Below are 19,097 nucleotides of genomic sequence, written 5' to 3' on the forward strand. Positions count from 1 at the left end.
AAAACAACAGAAATGGATTTCCACAGCGTGGTCATGCAGAGTCCTCTCTGGTCACACACTTCTTACTGTATCCTCACACGGGGGAGGGCTTGGGAGCTCTGTGTGTCTCCTATATATAAAAGCTCTCATTTCATTGAGGAGGCTCCATCCTTATAACTCCATCACCTCACAAAGGCACCACCTATGGATACCATAAGCATGGGAATAAGGATTTCATCATACGAAATTTCTGGGGGACACAAAGGCTGAGACCATAGCAGATACAAAGGTGATCTGGCTCATCCTCCTCCAGGGGCTGTCATCACCCACACTCCACTGCATCCTCATCTCCTGCATCACCTTGCACCCATTCCACGCATTCCATCACTCTGGGTTTCACAAGTCCAGATGAGTCAAGTGTCAGCTCCATCTCATATTCAGCCTATTCAATGTTTCCCTCTCCCCTGCTGAGGCCCAGGGGACCTACCAGGAAGTGCACATGTGTCCATTTCTGCAAATTTCCTTCTCTCTCCCTCTCTGGATCTTCATTCCTTGGGCCATGTTGGAACAGGGTTGATGGTAACGAGATGGGAAAGTTCTGACATCACTGACTTACATGGTGCTGTTGTAGCCTTCTCTTGGTCCAGATGGACTGATCTGAAATTACCCCTGAGTGACAAGTGTTTCTCTTGTAGGGTATCCTGGTGATTTTCAGGACTTTCACAAGTTGGGGATACCCAAATTCATAATTTTCTTTTTACTCAGGGGAAATGTTCTTGAACCCATAGCTCCCCACCTGCAATAGTCACCAGAGCCTCTCTGTTTCCCTCACTCTGCAAGCACCATCTGGAGAATATTAAGCAGCCCCCAGTCAGCTGCCTACTAGCTGACCCACAGGAAACCCATGTATCATAAACACTCTGAACAACTGATTGGCAGAAATACTGGTGTGCATCTGACCACCACTGTGGATTCTGGACAATTGACAAACTGGTCACATAGACACTGAGGAGATCAGAAAACAGGATTTAAAAACACATTTATCTGAGAAGTGAGATGCCATTCTCTCTTCTTTTTAGAGTAACTATCCTAGTCATTAATTATTTTGCCTTACAAACATGTCCTAGTCATTCCCGAATTATAAAATCTTCCAAATCGACTGAATCTCTACTGAGACTGGAGCAATGTGACTGGATTAGGGATGCTCAGCTTGTTCTACAGCCTCCAAACAACCTGGGATGAGGGCCAATCTCTTGACTGGCTCTCCTAAGAAGTCAGTGATGTTACTGGACTGGTGTTGCAGCATCTTTAGGGCTTCAGCAGTAATTCCTCTTAAACAGAAAATGGGAAATCAAAGGTAGAAGGGAAAGGGGGATGAATAAGAGAAAAGGAAGTGAAAGACAAAAGGAAGGAAATGCAGCAAAGGGAAAGTGAGTCTAGGACTTGGGTAGGGAAGGATGAAATGCTGTTAGGACACTTTATTTTTAAGGACCCAAATATATATGCATTTTTAATATCCTAAGAGCAAATATCTCATATTCCCTTTTATTTCCATTTTCTCTTCTCTCCTCTTTTTTCTGAAATTGTCCTTTATATTAGAAATATTCTTTTGTTGTTACTAAAGGCCATAGTTCCAAAGATGAACAAAGCTTGGCAACTCTTCAGGGCAGAATCCAGCCATATTATCTTCCTTTAGACAAAGAAAAGTTTCACCCACATACAGGAACACTGTCCAGCAAAACAAAGCTCTTCCCTCATAGGCAGGGTTATTTTTGCCTGAGTCCTGCCCCTGCCTCTACCTGGGATGACCCAACCTTTAGATTATTACAGAATACTCTCTCCCAAAGCAAACTATCAATCCTTCCTTTGGCTCCTCCATGCATGTAAAGTGTCAGCTTTCTTGTACTTTCACTTTCTTCTTCCAAAGGTAAAAGACCATGAAGAAACCCTGTAAGCACTATGTCATTTACTGCCTAAAACAGCTAATTCTATTTTGTTACTTGCTTAACTTTTTTTTCCTTCAATATCTCAATATTTCCAGTAAAGAGGATGGTATTTATTAGAGGGAAAATTTGGCAATAAAGGGGACAATGCAATTGGAGGAAACATACACTCACCAATAGACCACATACATACCATACACATTCTTCATGTATTTGTCTCTTATAAAATTTATTTCAAGCATAAATTTAGGACTTTACATCAAGCACAGAGGTGGTGACATTGAGAGTCCTCTACTTGCTTGACTGTGACATATAAAGTGAATACTGTAGATTTCAGACAATATTGAACAGAGCCATAGATATATTATAGAGTCAGTCAGGAATAGCCAAAGAGGGGATATTGGGACAGGATTTAACAATGACTCCCTTGCCATCCAGAAAGCATCGATTTTCCCCTCTTTTACAGATTTCCATGTAAGATTACATTTGAAGAAATGACCCTACTATATCAAGAATAGTAGCAGTGGTTACCAAACGGAAACAAATAAATAAAGAACCTTTTATGTTCACTGACCTTATAGATTAGTAAGTCACATGTCATGGATACAGTGAGACTTAAACTGAGGTTTAAAAAAGTCTCTATTTTCCAGAAGCAGGCCCACAACTTGTGGAGATGGAGAGGGTGATATAAACACACAAATTGCTTCATTGCATGGTAGAGTGAAGAATAAGATGTGATGCCAACACGGTGCTACAGTAGATTGAAGTAAAGCTAGGAGCCATCTGAGTGTGTCATAGGAATGACACAAATGGGATGGCTTTATGATGGAGTTTTGAAAGCTTGATGGGATATTGATATGGAAAAAGGGAAACTATATCTGTCAATTCATTTAGGATCATCTTATGAAATAGGGAACTCTGACATCCTAGATCAAGGCAACTGATACATTAATACATATAGCATTATAAGGTATAAGTGAAAAATCAAGTCTGACAAAAACACAAGAAATGTTCATTTTTTACCATACATGTTGTATCTCTCATGATTATGCTCCCATGATATACTGTATATATTATTGTAGGGTTAGAATGGAGAAATAATTGTATGGATTTTTATGCATTAAGGAGAATCATATATGCCAGTTTGGACAGTTTGTGTTTATTCTACAAAGCAAGAGGAAACCAAGAACATTTAGTCCAAGAGAGCAAAATGTCCAGAATTAGAAAAGAGAAACTTTAATGTGGATTGAGGAGTTGTGGCTGTTGGTGCTGATAGAGGAAAAGAAAGAGACCAGAAAGAGCTGGGAACATTATGACACTAAAAATCAAAGAGGGCTCTGCCAACTAAAAAGATGCAAAGCATGTGAGAGATACAGGAAATGAAATAGACCTTGACCACATGCAAGGAATGAGGCAGACATAAGAGTCAAAAAAGACATCCAGCAATATGTGACTAGTTGAGTCAATCAATGAAAAGTCAGAGGGAAGGGAAGAGATAAATTAAGGTTTTATCCAAAAGCACCTGAGCTCTCTTTTCCTGTATTTCATCAACTAAGTACCAGAAATCACCAAAAAAAAAAAAAAAAATGTTAAGGTTCTAAGGCAAATGATAGAAATAAGCATGCTACGAAGCCTCTGCTAGACACTCTGGAATACCAGAACCAAAGCACAACTACCCAGTGATACCAAGCAGTAAGTCACTAGTCACTCTCAACACTTAAATAAGACATACATTATAAAGCATAGAGGATGAATGGAAATCAAATGGAAACAACCCATACCTTTACAGAGCCAGCCTAGACAAAACCTAAAACCTAAACCAAATAGAGGCCATGGTCTCCTTAATCATGTGTCCGCTTTCTCCAAAAGGTTCTCATCCTTTTGCCTGAATCCTCCCTTGTTTGCTAACCCTTCATTACCTTACTCTCAGCAGATGGTCAGCTAATCTCTAATCAAATAAATAATTAAACAGTGTTCAATTCTGAGATATATTCCTATTGATGGACTCTTCAAACTGAAAAGCTTTCTAATACCTTGAAAGTAAAACTCTAAAACTGGAAGGACTCCTTCTCAGCCTCTTTCCAAAATGCCCAGTGGGCAGCAATTGCGAGTCTAGCTACTTAGATGACTTCTGCCATAATTATAACCTGTTTGGATAGTGAAGACAGGAGACGGATGAAGCACTGAAAGATATCGAGAAAGAAATGCGTGGACACGTGGAAAAGATAGCATAAGCCTTAAACACCAATATATGCCTGCACACCAAACCATGTGTTTTGGGAGCCTGGCGGGCTTAATCGGGGATGAATTTTTCAATAAAGCTCTATATGAGTTAGCACTGAAGTTTGATTCAACTCGACTGTTTCAACATGATTCCTTGATTCTAAGACTCTAACCAATTTCTCATTTAACTGCACTAAGTGAAAAAGGGGTTATGCTTATTGGCTATTTGAACACTGTTAAGAGATCTTAAAGTTCTCATTGCAAGAAGAAAAGTGTAACTATTTCTAGTGATGGATGTTCACCTGACTTACTGTGGTGATCCTTTTGCAATATATATATATATCAAATAATTATGTTGTACACCTGAACTGAAAATAACATTATATGTCCATATTATCTATGTATAATGATACCTGAAACTAAAATAACATTATTTGTCAATGTGACCTATATATAATGATCATTATGTTATATACATAACACATATGCATACCTTCATTAAGTTCAGTCACTCAGTCATATTCAAATCTTTGAGACCTCATAGACTGCAGCACATCAAGTTCCACTGTCTTCCTCCATCTCCTGGAGCCTGCTCAAACTCATGTCCATTGACTCAGTGATGCCATCCAACCATCTCATCCTCTGCCATCTCCTTCTCCTCCTGCCATCAATCTTTCCTGGCATCAGGGTCTTTTCCAATGAATCAGTTCATTGTATCAGGTGGAAAAAGTATTGGAGCTTTAGCTTCAGTATAAGTCCTTTCAATGAATATTCAGGGCTGATTTCCTTTAGTATTGACCGGTTTGATCTCCTTGCAGTCCAAAGGACACTCAAGAGTCTTCTCCAACATCGCAGTTCAAAAGCATCAATTTCTTAGTGCTCAGTTTCCTATGGTCCAGCTCTCACATCCATACTGACTACTGGAAAAACCATAGCTTTGAAGAGATGGAATTTTATTTATATATATAAACATATATGTAGATACACCTAGGTAAGAAAGAAAATTATATTTTGGATAAAGAAAACAAATCAACTAGTACATATATTTTTTTAAACGTGCATTTTACTTATCATGTTGGGTCTAAAAACTTATCTTCAAATGTAGTTTATGTTTATGCTGATAAAAGAAACAGAAACATGTCTTAACCTGTAATATTAACTGCAGAATAGCTTATTTACAATAGCTAATTAAAACCACAAAATGTTGAAACCTATAGGCTTGTTTAGTACTCTGCTATTGGTCACTTAACCAGTTGGTCAATGACTTAATTTCTCCTTGACTCAGAAACTCTTATAGGTGCTTAGTTTACATCTATAAAAAAAGCAGGAAGACACTTGTCCTCATGAAACTGATATTGCAGCTAGTGGAAAACAGATAATCTGCAATAAACATGTATCCAAGTACATTATATGGTATGTTAACAGGTGATCTGTATTATTGGAAACTAATAGTAAAGCAGAGGATGGGGTTTAGGGAATAAAGGTGAAGAAAGGGAGGTGATTTCAAGAAAAACAACTTAGACCACACTGAGGGGAGCATTCTTGCATTCGAGATTCAAGGTTTTCCCTGTCCAGGCAGGTCTCTTGGTCTTCTACCCAACTTCAAAAATGTTTCCATCTCTGAGGCTCTATGCAAACTCATGCAAACATGGATGTTCTGAACATTGTGCCTCTCTTCAGTTGAACTGGTTTTGTAAAAAATTGTTGGTAAAATTAAGCAATATTTTATGCAACAAATTTTGATAATTTTCTGTTTCCTGAAGAACTAATCTCCAAATTATTTTCCATTTTTCAACACACTGTCAGTGACCCAATTATATTATGTAAAAATATTTTATATGTGTTGCTATTCTAATATATTATGACATTTAAAATATATACACAAAATATAAATTAAATGACAGTGAGATAAAAATAAATGGAAAAGGTAACATTTTCTTCCCTAGGGGATGAGGACACTCATCTTTATGGCCACTGGACTAATGGATTCTGAATGTACACACATAATTATACCAGTAGTTTAACTATCATAATAAAGTAATTTCTTTTATATATCACTTCAATCAAAGTTCTCAGAATAACACAAAGGGACAAGAATAAAATTATATGTGAATAAATCTCTTCATATGCATACATAAATTTTTGTGAGCTCAATTAAGGAATCATCTTTAATTGTTTTGTTATTCCATCAATCCATTTACTGGGAAATAATCTAAACTCTACAATAGATTTCATTTTTCAGGGTTTCAGTCGCAAATCATAATAAAAGCAGAGATATGGCCTTGAAAAAAATGGCCTAGTGAAAAAGTTGCCTTAAGCTCAACATTCAGAAAACTAAGATCACGGCATCCGGTCCCATCACTTTATGGTAAATAGATGGGAAAGAGTGGAAACAGTGGCTGACTTTCTATTTTGGGGCTCCAAAATCACTGCAGATGGTGATTGCAGCCATGAAATTAAAAGACGCTTACTCCTTGGAAAGAAAGTTATGACCATCCTACATAGCATATTAAAAAGCAGAGACATTACTTTGTCAAAAAGGTCTATCTAGTCAAGGCTATGCTTTTTCCAATGGTTGTGTATGGGTGTGAGAGTTGGACTATAAAGAAAGCTGAGCACCAAAGAACTGATGCTCTTGAACTGTGGTTTTGGAGAAGACTCTTGAGTCTCTTGGACTGCAAGGAGATCCAACCAGCCTATCCTAAAGTAGATCAGTCCTGGGTGTTCATTGGAAGGACTGATGTTGAAGCTGAAACTTCAATACTTTGGCCACCTGATGCAAAGAGCTGACTCATTTGAAAAGACCCTGATGCTGGGAAAGATTGAGGGCTGGAGGAGAAGGGGATGACAGAGGATGAGATGGTTGGATGGCATCACCAACTCAATGGACATGGGTTTGGGTGAACTCGGAGAGTTGGTGATAGACAGGAAGGCCTGGCGTGCTGCAGTTCATGGGGTCGCAAAGAGTCAGACTAGACTGAGCAAATGATCTGAACTGAATGGAAATGGTCTAGAAGAATAAATAAAATGTTGTATGGATATCATTATGTATATATATGTATATATAAATATATATGCATTTGTAAAGAAAGTTAATGAAAAAATACAGAAGACTTACAGTTTGCAGAAACAGAAAGTGTACTCACTCAGAGCTGAATATATATATATATATATATATATATATATATATAACCTAGAAAAATACTTTCTCAGCTTTTGATGACTTCTAAAGAAGGGGACTGCATGACTTTCATCTCCAGCCTGCTGTGGACTCCTTTCCAGTTTCTTCCTCAACTTCCTTCCATGAAATCTCTTCCCTAAGTTATAAAACACATCTTAGGTTTCTGGTTCACACAAGATTATCTTGACCTCTTTGTGCCCACTCCTCTGTTTGTTCTAGAAAAAAGAAGAGACCACTAAAGGGGACCTTGTATATTTGGCAAGAAGAAGGTGAACTAGTTTAGGGCCTGAAGAATGGAAAAGCAACAGAGCAGCACCGAAGAGAAGACAAGCCAGGCCCAGCATTCCTGACCTCCAACCTCGCATCAGAAGGCAGCCTGAGTGGGGCTGTCCCTCCCAAGGAATATATGTGAAGGAACACCAGGTGGTGGGTTAGTTGCTAAGCTGTGCCTGACTCTTTGTGACCCATGGAATATAGCCCACCAGGTTCCTCTGTCCATGGAATTCTCCAGGTAAGAAAAGGATTCCCATGACCTCCTCCAAGGGATCTTCCCAACCCAGGGATTGAATCCAGGTCTTCATAAGGCAAGTGGATGCCTTATTGTCTGAGCCACCTGGAAAGCCCAAGAAACTCAATAATAGCATGGATATTTGGAAACTAAAAGGATAAAAACATATGTTAATATTAGATAAAGTAGAATTTAGAGCAAAGAAAATATCTACAAAGGAATACAAGCATTATATAAGGAAAAAAGAGTCAATTCAGCAGGATACATACATATTAAATATGTATATATCAAACAACATAAGCTCAAAATACTTGAAGCAAAAATAGATACATCATCTGAATACTCCTATAAACTTTAATGATACTGAAACTGTGACATAAAACTTTTGAAAAAGAAATCATCAATCCAAGATAGTTTGACCAGAGAATTCTAACAAATATTTTAAAAATTAAGATCAGTTTGACATAATCTCTTCAAGAAAATTAAAGTGTAGGAAACCATTCCCAACTAATTAGATATGGCCAGTATCGCTCTGTATCCAAATCAGACAAAGGCAGTACAAAAAGGAAATTTCAGACTAACGTCTCTCACAAGTTTGAAATTAAAGGTTTTCACTCTCACACATGCAAATCAACCAAATAAATTCAGCAATGTATAAAAACATATCTTGAAAGTTTCTGGTCCCTTCCTAAATCTGGTCACATTACCTATCTCTTCAAAGGGTTTAAGTGAACCAAGGATACAGTCAGTTAGAGTCCCAGTAATAATATTTTGATACCAGAAATGCAGTGACAAATACTTGAGTCTAGGTCAAATCAGAAATGGAATTCTCCCATTAAAGTTAATCCTACCCAGTCATCCTAAATGTCTAGCAAACATAACTACAACTAGATTCATAAGATAAAGAAATCATAGCTACTACATAGAAATGGTGAGTGTGTCTGATATTCTTTATATGCCTCTGGGGAGCCTTGGCTAATAGAGTTTTGCCAAGAGAGTGCACTGGTCATAGCAAATACCCTCTTCCAACAACACAAGAGAAGACTCTACACATGGACATCACCATATCGTCAACACTGAAATCAGTTTGATTATATTCTTTGCAGCCAAAGATGGAGAAGCTCTATACAATCAGCAGAAACAAGACTGGGAGCTGACTGTGGCTCAGATCATGAACTCCTCATTGCCAAATTCAGACATAAATTGAACAAAGTAGGGGAAACCACTAGACCATTCAGGTTGACCTAAATCAAAACCTAAGGGTTTTATAATCAAAAGTGATTATACAGTAGAAGTGAGAAATAGATTTAAGGGACTAGATCTGATAGAGTGCCTGATGAACTATGGACGGAGGTTCGTGACATTGTACAGGAAACAGGGATCAAGGCCATCCCCGTGGAAAAGAAATGCAAAAAAGCAAAATGACTAGCTGGGGAGGCCTTACAAATAGCTGTGAAAAGAAGAGAAGCAAAAAGCAAAGGAGAAAAGGAAAGATATAAGCATCTGAATGCAGAGTTCCAAAGAACAGCAAGGAGACATAAGAAAGCCTTCTTCAGTTAGCAATGCAAAGAAATAGAGGAAAAGAACAAAATGGGAAAGACTAGAGATCTCTTTAAGAAAATTAGAGATACCAAGGGAACATTTCATGCAAAGATGGGCTCAATAAAGGACAGAAATTATATGGACTTAACAGAAGCAGAAGATATTAAGAAGAAGTGACAAGAATACATGGAAGAACTGTACAAAAAAGATCTTCATGACCCAGCTAATCATGATGATGTGATCACTAATGTAGAGCCAGACATCTTGGAATGTGAAGTCAAGTGGGCCTTAGAAAGCCTCACTACGAACAAAGCTAGTGGAAGTGATGGAATTCCAGTAGAGCTATTTCAAATCCTGAAAGATGATGCTGTGAAAGTGCTGCACTCAATATGCCAGCAAATTTGGAAAACTCAGCAGTGGCCACAGGACTGCAACAGGTCAGTTTTCATTCCAGTCCCAAAGAGGGGCAATGCCAAAGAATGCTCAAACTACCACACAATTGCACTCATCTCGCATGCTAGTAAAGTAATGCTCAAAATTCTCCAAGCCAGGTTTCAGCAATATGTGAACCATGAACTTCCAGATGTTCAAGCTGGTTTTAGAAAAGGCAGAGGAACCAGAAATCAAATTGCCAACATCCACTGGATCATGGAAAAAAGAAGAGAGCTCCAGAAAAACATCAATTTCTGCTTTATTGACTATGCCAAAGCCTTTGACTGTGTGGATCACAATACACTGTGGAAAATTCTGATAGAATATCAGACCACCTGACCTGCCTCTTGAGAAATCTGTAGGCAGGTCATGAAGCAACAGTTAGAACTGGACATGGAACAACAGACTGGTTCCAAATGGGAAAAAGAGTACATCAAGGCTGTTTATTGTCACCCTGCTTATTTAACTTATATGCAGAGTACATCATGAGAAACGCTGGGCTGGAAGGAGCACAAGCTGGAATCAAGATTGCTGGGAGAAATATCAATAACCTCAGATATGCAGTTGACACCACCCTTATGGCAGAAAGTGAAGAACTAAAAGGCCTCTTGATGAAAGCGAATGTGAAGAGTGAAAAAGTTGGCTTAAAGCTCAACATTCAGAAAACAAAGATCATGGCATCTGGTCCCATCACTTCATGGCAAATAGATGGTGAAACAGTGGAAACAGTGTCAGACTTAAATTTTGGGGGCTCCAAAATCACTGCAGATGGTGACTGCAGCCATGAAATTAAAAGGCGCTTACTCCTTGGAAGGAAAGTTATGACCAACCTAGATAGCATATTGAAAAGCAGAGACATTACTTTGCCAACAAATGTCCATCTAGTCAGTGTTATGGTTTTTCCAGTGGTCAGGTATGGATGTTAGAATTGGACTGTGAAGAAAGCTGAGCACCAAAGAAATGATGCTTTTGAACTGTGGTGTTGGAGAAGTCTCTTGTGAGTCCCTTGGACTGCAAGGAGATCCAATCAGTCCATTCTAAAGGAAATCAGTCCTGGGTGTTCTTTGGATGTACAGATGCTAAAGCTGATATTCCAATACTTTGGCCACCTCATGCAAAGGGCTGACTCATTGGAAAATACTCTGATTCTTGGAGGGGTTGGAGGCAGGAGGAGAAGGGGATGACAGAGGATGAGATGGCGGGATGGCATCACTAACTTGATGGACGTGAGTTTAAGTGGACTCTGGGCGTTGGTGATGGACAGGGAGGCCTGGTGTGCTGCGATTCATGGGGTCACAAAAAGTCGGACACGATGGAGCGACTGAACTGAACTGGGGAACCCTGTTGATCATTTTCTATTATGTTATGAACCTTTGGAGGCTGAGGAGACCAGACTTTATCCCTCTAGCTCTCCTCGCTTCTAACTTCTACTTGAATTTGGCCAGGGGTGGACAAAAGAGTTTGGTGAGTCAGTGGAGAAAGATTAGTGGATTGATTATTTCCTCTGACTCCTTTCTTGCTGGGCAGTGGCCAAGTTTCTCCACTGAAGCCCAGAGCTCTGGTCAGAGGCCCTCACTTTTAGCTGCAGCTATGTATAAGACTCTTTGGAGACTGCAATATCCATTCTCTTCCTTTGCCCTGTTGGCCTAAAAGTGTTCATGCATCCATGTTCTTGCCTGACTCAGAGTTTTGCTTTTCCTTTTTTAAAATTTTTATTTGTTTATTTTTTTTATTGGAGGCTAATTACTTTACAATATTGTATTGGTTTTGCCATAAGCTAGCCTTAGCTCTAATACAGCTTCCAAATCCTTAAAGTTCATTGTGTGTTAGTCACTTAGACATGTCTGACTTTGTGATCCCCAGGGACTGTAGCCTACAAGGCTTCTCTGTCCAAAGGCTTCTTCAGACAAGAATGTTAGATTGGGTAACCATTCCCTTTTGCATGGATCTTCCCTGCCCCAGGGGTGCAACCCAGTTCTCCCACATTGCAATTAGATTCTATACCATCTGAGCCACCAGGGAAGCGAGACTTCTTTATTTTCCTTATCTGTGTAAATCATCTTCATTTCTGACAAGGATAGGGGTGGCTATGGAGCTGCTAGACAAAGATGGTCCCTCAAAGATCTAATGCTAAACTGCTTACAACTCCTCCTGCCCCCAATCCCTCCCAACATCAGAGTCTTTTCCAGTGAGTTGACTCTTTGCACGAGGTGGCCATGTATTGGAGTTTCAGCTTTAGCATCAGTCCTTCCAATGAACACCCAGGATTGATCTCCTTGAATAGACTGGTTGGATCTCCTTACAGTTCAAAGGACTCTCAAGAGTCTTCTCCAACACCACAGTTCAAAAGCATCATTTCTTTGGCGCTCAGCTTTCTTCACAGTTCAACTCTCACATATACATGACCACTGGGAAAACCATAGCCTTGACAAGACAGACTTTTGTTGGCAAAGTAATGTCTCTGCTTTTTAATGTGTTATCTGGGTTGGTCATAACTTTCCTTCCAAGGACATGATAATTTGATATATGTATATTATTTTTTAATTTTACTTTTAATTAAAGTATAATTGCTTTACAATCTGTTGGTTTCTGCTGTACAATGACGTGAATCAGCCATAAGTATACATGTATCCCCTCCCTCTTGAATCCCCCCACCACGCACCCCATCCCACTTCTCTAGGTTGTCACAGAGCACCGGGTAAGCTTCTTGTGTCACACAGCCACTTCCCACTGGCTATCCATTAATATTTTACATATGGTAATGTACTATGTTTGAATGCTACTCTCTCAATTCAACTTGCCCTCTCCTTCCCCTGTTGTGTCCACAAACATGTTCTCTGTCTGTGTCTTTCTTCCTGCCCTGAAAATAATTTAACCAGTGCTATTTTTCTAGATTCCATATATACGCATTAGTATACAATATTTGGTTTTCTCTTTTTGACTTACTTCACTCTACATAACAGGCTGTAGGTTCATCCACCTCAGCTGAAGTGACCCAAATTCACTTCTTTTTAAGGTTAATTAAAATTCCCTTGTATAGATGTACCACAATTTCTTTACCCATTCCTCTCTCAATTCATATCTAGATTGCTTCCATGTCCTGGCTATTTTAAACACTGTTGCAATGAATTTTGGGGTTCACATGTCTTTTTGAATTTGGTTTTCTCAGGGTATATGTCCAATAATGGAATTTCTAGGACATATTGTAGTTTTATTAGGACTTCCCTGATGGATTAGCAGGTAAAGAATCTGCCTGAAATGCAGACAACACAGGAGATGGTTCAATCCCTAGGTCGGGAAGCTCCTCTGGAGGGGGAAATGACAACCCATTCCAGTATACTTGCCATTTCCACCTACCCCTCTGCCATAATGCACTTAGAAAAGATTTTCCCTTTCTATTAACTTAAGTATCTTAGCTGGCATGTGACATGTTTACCTCTTATTTTTTGAAGAGAACACAGGTAAGTTCCACTCTCTTAGACAGCATCAATTATACAACACAATTTTTTCAGTTATAGTAATAATGCTATACATTAGATCCTCAGACCTTAAAATTTTCATATGTTAAAATGTATAACCTTTTATAAACCTGTCCCTATTTCCTCCACTCTCCAAGCTATGGCAATCACTCTCCTACTATGTTTCTGATTTCCAATTTTTTTTTTAGATTCCTTACAACTGAGATCATACAGTATCTGTCTTTCTCTAACTTATTTTACTTAGCATAAGGCTCTCCAAATTCATCCATGCTGCCACAAATGGAAAAATTTCTTTCTTTTTTAATGGCTAAATAAAATTCACACACACACACACACAAACACACATATATATATCTCACATCACATTGTTTTAATGTCTTCACTACTGACAGATACTTAGATTGTTCCCATAATAGTTTGTTTCTAGGCTACTGTGAATATTGATGCAATGAACATGGGAGTACAGATTTCTCTTCGAGATGATTATTTCATTTCCTTTGACTATATATGCAAAAATGAATATATATCCAGAAGTGGGATTAATGGCCATATAACAGTTATTTGTGAAATTCCGTGAGAAACTTCCAGAAGGTATTCCATGGGATTTGCACCAATATAGATTCCTACAAATAAGACCTCCATTTCCTACACATTCTCAATCACACTTATTTCTTACTTTTTGGTAAAAGCCATTTAAACAGGAATGACGTGGTATATGTTGTACTTTTGATTTGCACTTCCCTGATAGATATGTTGAGCATCTTGTCATATACTTCTTGGGCATTCTATATGTCTTATTTGGGCAGAAAATTGTCTATTCTGTAAAAAAGTAGCATGCATTTTGCATACTGTATTTGAATATATAAAACTCAGTTACCTATCCATACACCAAAATATATTACAGAAATACAAATAATCCCATTTACAATTGCATCCAAAAAATAAAATACTTAGAAATAATTTTAAGCAAGGTGTTGAAAGATCTATGTATGAAAACATTCAAGACACTCATGAAATGGTTAAAAGACAAAAGGAAACATATTTCATATTTATTGACTGGAAGAATTAATATTGTTAATAAATCCATACTACCCAAAGCTATCTACATATTCACTGCAGTCTCTTTCAAAATTCCAAAGGCATTTTTCACAAAACAGAAAAAAAATTTCTATAACTTGTATAAAACCATGGAACTGGAGGATTCAACTTGCCTGACTTCAGGCTCTACTACAAAGCCACAGTCATCAAGACAGTATGGTACAGGCAAAAAGAAAGAAATATAGATCAATGGAACAAAATAGAAAGCCCAGAGATAAATCCACACACATATGGACACCTTATCTTGCACAAAGGAGGCAAGAATATAAAATGGAGTGAAGACAATAATCTCTTTAACAAGTGGTGCTGGGAAAACTGGTCAACCACTTGTAAAAGAATGAAACTAGATCACTTTCTAACACTACACACAAAAATAAACTCAAAATGGATTAAAGATCTAAACTTAAGACCAGAAACTATAAAACTCCTAGAGGAGAACATAGGCAAAACACTCTCTGACATAAATCACAGCAGGATCCTCTATGATCCACCTCCCAGAATTCTGGAAATAAAAGCAAAAATAAACAAATGGGATCTAATTAAAATTAAAAGCTTCTGCACAACAAAGGAAAATATAAGCAAGGTGAAAAGACAGCCTTTGGAATGGGAGAAAATAACAGCAAATGAAGCAACTGACAAACAACTTATCTCAAAAATATACAAGCAACGTATGCAGCTCAAGTCCAGAAAAATAAACAACCCAATCAAAAAAACGGGCCAAAGAACTAAATAGACATTTCTCCAAAGAAGACATACAGATGGCTAACAAACACATGAAAAGATGCTCAACATCACTCATTATCAGAGAAATGCAAATCAAGACCACAGTGAGGTACCACTTCACACCAGTCAGAATGGCTGCAACCCAAAAGTCTACAAGCAATAAATGCTGGAGAGGGTGTGGATAAAAGGGAACCCTCTTACACTGTTGGTGGGAATGCAAACTAGTACAGCCACTATGGAGAACAGTGTGGAGATTCCTTAAAAAATTGCAAATAAAGCTGCCTCATGACCCAGCAATCCCACTGCTGGGCATACACACCAAGGAAACCAGAATAGAAAGAGACACATGTACCCCAATGTTCATCGCAGAACTGTTTATAAGAGCCAGGACATGGAAACAACCTAGATGTCCATCAGCAGATGAATGGATAAGAAAGCTGTGGTACATATACACAATAGAATATTACTCAGCCATTAAAAATAATACATTTGAATCAGTTCTAATGAGGTGGATGAAACTGGAGTCGATTATACAGAGTGAAGTAAGCCAGAAAGAAAAATACCAATACAGTATACTAACACATATATATGGAATTTAGAAAGATGGTAATGATGACCCTGTATGCGAAACAACAAAAGAGACACAGATGTGTAGAGCAGACTTTTGGACTCTGAGGGAGAGGGAGAGGGTGGGATGATTTGGGAGAATGGCATTGAGACATGTATACTATCATGTAAGAAATGAGTCGCCAGTCTATGTTTGATGCAGGATACAGGATGCTTGGGGCTGGTGAACGGGGATGATCCAGAGAGATGATATGGGGTGGGAGGTGGGAGGGGGTTCATGTTTGGGAACTCATGTACACCCGTGGTGGATTCATGTCAATGTATGGCAAAACCAATACAGTATTGTAAAGTAAATAAAGTAAAAATAAAATTAAAAAAAAAAAAAAACTGTTGTTCTTCAGTTGCCAGGTCCTGTCTGTCTCTTTGTGACTTCAAAGACTGCAACATGCCAGATTTCCTTGTCCCTTACTATCTCCTAGAATTAGCCCAAGTTCATGCCAATGGAATTGGTGATGCCATCCAACCATCTCATCCTCTGTCACCCTCTTTTTCTTCTGCCTTCAATCTTTCCCAGCATCAGGGTCTTTTCCAATGAGTCAGCTGTTCACATTAGGTGGCCAAAGTACTGGACGTTCAGCTTTATCATCAGTCATTCCAAAGAGTAGATGGGCTTGATTTCCTTTAAGGTTGACTGGTTTTTATCTCCTTGGTGCCCAAGGGACTCTCAAGAGTTTTCTACAGCACCACTTTTTGAAAACATCAGTTCTTCAGCACTCTGCCTTCTTTATTGTCTGTCCAGCTCTTATATGTGTACATGACTACAGGAAAGAGCTTAGCCTTGACTATACAGACCTCTGTCGGCAAAGTGATGTTTTTGCCTTTAACACACTGTCCAGGTTTGTCATAGCTTTCTTGCCAAGAAGCAATCATCTTCTAATTTCATGGCTGCAGTCACCATCCACAGTGATTTTAGAGCCCAAAAGAGGAAATCTGTCACTGCTTCCACCTTTTCCCCTTCTATTTGCCATGTAAGTGATAGGACCAGATGCCATGATCTTAGCTTTTTTGATATTTTTAAGCCAGCTTTTTCACTCTCTTTCACCCTCATTGGAGGCTTTTTAGTTCTTCTTCGCTTTCTGCCATTAAAATTGTATTATTCACATATCTGAGGCTGTTGATATTTCTCCCAGCAATCTTGCTTCCAGCTTTTAGGACTCATCCAGTCCAGCATTTCGCATGACATGCACTGCATATAAGTTAAATCAGGACAATATTCAGCCTTGACAGACTCCTTCACTAATTTTGAACCAGTTTATTGTTCCTTTTCTGCTTGTAACTGTTGCCTTTTGAACTGCATACAGGTTTCTCAGAAGATGGGTAAGGTTTATCTGGTGTGCCCATCTTTGTAAAATTTTCCACTTTGTTGTGATCCACACAGTCTGGTGAGGTCAATGAAGCAGACGTTTTTCTGGAATTCCCTTGCTTTCTCTATGTTCCAGCAAATGTAGCCAATTTGATCTCTATTTCTCTGCCTTTTCTAAACCCACCTTGAACATCTGGAAGTTCTAGATTCACATAATGCTGAAGCCCTGCCTGGAGGATTTTGAGCATAACCTTACTAGCACTGGAGATGAGTGCACCTGTTCAATGGCTTGAACATTCTTTAGTACTGCCCTTCTTGGGAATTGGGATGAGGATTGACCTCTTCCTGTCCTCTGGCCACTGCTGGCTTTTCCAAATTTTCTGACACAATGAGTGGAGCACTTTAAATGCATCATCTTTTAGGATTTTAAATAGTTCTGCTGGAATTCCATCACCTCCACTAACTTTATTGGCAGCAGTTCTTTTTAAGCCCCACTTGACTTCACATTCCAGAATATCTGGCTCTAAGTGAGAGACTACACCATTGTGATTATCTGGGTCATTAAGATATATTTTTGTATATCTCTTCTGTGTCCTTTTTCCATTTCTTCTTGGTCTATTCTGCTGTATTAAATCACAAAATACCAAGGAGTCAAAGTGATCTTGAGAAAGAAGAACAAAATTCGAGACTATGTTTTCTGATTTCAAATTGCATTAGAAAGCTATAATAATCAAAAACAGAATGATTTGCTTCTGGCACGAAAACAGACACATAGATCAACAGAGCAGAACAGCAAAGCTGGAAAGAAAAGTAAACCCATATATTGTTGGTTAGCTTATGAAAAAGGAGCCAAGAATATCTAGTGGGGAAAGGACAAGCTTTTCTAAATGGCCCTGGGAAAGCTGGAGAGTCCTATGAAAAATTGAAACTGTACCCTTGTCTTTTACCATACACAAAAATCAAATAAAAAGCGATTAAAAGTTGAACATAAGACTTTAAGCAACTAAACCCCTAGAAGAATACATTGAGGTATTCTTCTTGCCATTGGTCTTTGCAACAAGTTTTGGGATTTCACACCAACAGCAAAGGCAAAAATTGCAAAAACAAACAAGTGGGACCACATCAAACTCCAAACAAAGAAACATCAACAAAATCAAATGGCAATTTACAGATTGACAGAACATATTTTCAAATCATATATTTGATAAGGGCTTAATATCCAAAATACACGAGACATACAACTCAGGGGCAAAAATTCCCATATAATCCAAAATTTTAATGGAGTATAAGGAAAGTAAGAGTTTCAAAAATCTGAAGATTAGACTGTAGATGAGAGACAGCAAGGTTTTCCTTCTAGAACAACAAAAACCTGTGCCTTCCTGGCGTTAATTTCTTCATCTCCACTCACTTGTTTGACAATTACAGTTCACAGTGTACATTCTTCAGTCAATAGCAATCACCCCACAGTGAGCTATAATGTGTACTAAAAACAGCCCCATTGGGGGGAGGAGGCTAATATTTGCATACTTACTAATGAGGCATATCAAAAGGAAGGTAATTTCCAGAGTTTACAACTCCATTGTTTTTATGTTTCATTTCAAAATTGAGCCACCTAGTAAGGAAAATGAATTAAGAGGCCTCAATAATATATAGATAGAAAATCAGTTTTAAATGGGAGCATTAATGGATTATAATTTGGGGGTAATTTATTACTACTGTTGTAACTGTAGTCCTTTTGATTCTCTATTGCATCCATTAATAATTTATTATAAATATTAATACCAACACAGGGATCCATACTACTAAAGTTATAGTGAATAGAGAAAGACATAGAATATATTAGGCAAGAAGTGAAAGTATGGGAAGTCAGCAATGGTAGTAAAGTAAAGGGCAGTATTGCCTTGAGGAAGAAAGGTTCTCAAAGTTACTTGAAACACCAAGATCGAGCCAGATGTGAGGAATTAGCTTAATTTGTAAACCAGAAACTCTACCAGAAGAAACTTAAGTTCATAAAAACATTACAATGCTAAAACCAAAATTTAGACAGAGAATAGCATAG

The sequence above is a fragment of the Oryx dammah genome, unplaced genomic scaffold (assembly GCF_014754425.2).
Source record: "Oryx dammah isolate SB20612 unplaced genomic scaffold, SCBI_Odam_1.1 HiC_scaffold_11, whole genome shotgun sequence".
Taxonomy (NCBI): Eukaryota; Metazoa; Chordata; class Mammalia; order Artiodactyla; family Bovidae; genus Oryx; species Oryx dammah.